We start from the raw sequence: 1923 nt of genomic DNA on the forward strand, positions 1-1923 counted from the left end.
TCACTAACAATGAGGTAGAATAAGAAGCTGTGATTACAGGCTTGGAATTGGCAAAAGAACTTGCTATAGAATAGATTGTGATTAAACGTGACTCGCAGTTGGTGGTTAACAAAATGCAGGGGACTTACGTGGCAAGAGAAATATGAATGCAACAATACCTGGAAAAGGTACGAGAATTTTTTCGACAATTCCAAACATGGAAGGCCATATAGATACCCAGGGAAGAGAATGCAGAAGCAGATGTGTTGGCAAATATCGCATCCATCGCGGAGGTAACAAATGCAGAAAATACTATTGTGATACATTTGTTTCATTCGACACTCGACCAAGAAAAGAGTAAGGTAAATTTTAATAATCTAACTTAGGATTGGAGAAACGAATTTGTGAACTTTTTGCAATATGGTATCTTGCCTAAGGACAAGAAGAAGTCACAATTGCTTTGGCAAAAAGCAGCTTGGTATTGCTTAATTTGTGGTAATTTGTATCGAAAGATGTTTGGTGGACCTTTAGCACGGTGTCTCAACCCATCACAAACGGAGTATGTGATGAGAGAAGTACATGAGGGTATTGCGGCAATCACGCCGAGGGAAGATTGTTCGTAAAGACATGAATAAGGGCAGGATATTATTGGCCAAAAATAGAGGAAGAAGCAGAAAACTTTGTTGCCGGGTGCGATAAATGTCAATGATATGCCAATAACATGCACCGCCCGATAGAGCTGTTTTCACCATGGCCCTTCATGAAATGGAGCATGGATATCATAGGGTCATTGACTCAGGCTAAAGGAAGGTACGATTTCTATTAGTTTTAACAGATTATTTTTCAAAATGGGTAGAAGCAAGTGCTTTCAAACAAGTGCGGGAAAAATAAGTTAGGAATTTTGTTTGGCGAAACATTATATGTCGATTTGGGGTTCAAAAGGAAATTGTATGTGACAATGGACCATAGTTCATAGGCACAAAAATCACAGAATTCTTTCAAAGTTGGCAGATTAAACAGACTAAATCCGTACCCTACCACCCTGCGGCCAACGGACAAGCCGAATCAACAAATAAAGTTATTAGTGATAACTTGAGAAGAGATTAGAAGAATCAAAAGGCAAATGGCCATGAGTGTTACCGGAGGTGTTATGGGCTTATCGAACGACAGCAAAAACAAGTACGGGTGAGACTCCATTTTTACTTGTATATGGTGTAGACGCATTGATTCCGATAGAGATAGGTGAACCAAGTACGATGTACACACATGTTGCTGAAGAGGAAAATAAATAGGAGATGCGGGTAAATTTGGATTTATCAGAAGAAAGAATAGAAGTAGCATTAATTCGAATGGAAGCTCAAAATAGATAATTGAACGATATTGCAACATGAAAGATAATTTGATGTGCTACAATATTGGGGACTTTGTCCTCAAAAAGGTGTTCTGGTCAACAAAAGCGGCCAATGCAGGAAAATTGAACCCAAATTTGGAAGACTCATACAGGGTTCGAGGCATCGCTGGAAAAGGAGCGTACGAGTTGGAAATCATGGATGGCAAGGTGCTACCATTGAACTGGAATGTAGTTCATTTGAAAAAGTATTACTTCTAGACAAGGAAAATACCCACGGTCAGGTATCACACAAGCTCAATTTTATTTTGTTCTTTTGAATTTTACTAACCATTTTAGATGATAGGCAAAAAGTTGGCTCGTACCAAATGATGATATTAAACCCAAAAGGCATGTGGAATACTGACCTATTCTCAGTCTAGGTTGCAACTTTTCTGACAGAAAAAGGGTTATGCAGTCATCATCTAAATAATTATCTCCGAGTTTTTTCGTCTTTTCCTTTTCGGGGAATGGACCAAAAGAAATGAGTGATCTAGTGTTCGAGATTTCATACTTCAAAGCTCCAATACTGGGGGAACTATGTATATAGAAGGAAG

This window comes from Nicotiana sylvestris, chromosome 7, assembly GCF_000393655.2.
Source record: "Nicotiana sylvestris chromosome 7, ASM39365v2, whole genome shotgun sequence".
Taxonomy (NCBI): Eukaryota; Viridiplantae; Streptophyta; class Magnoliopsida; order Solanales; family Solanaceae; genus Nicotiana; species Nicotiana sylvestris.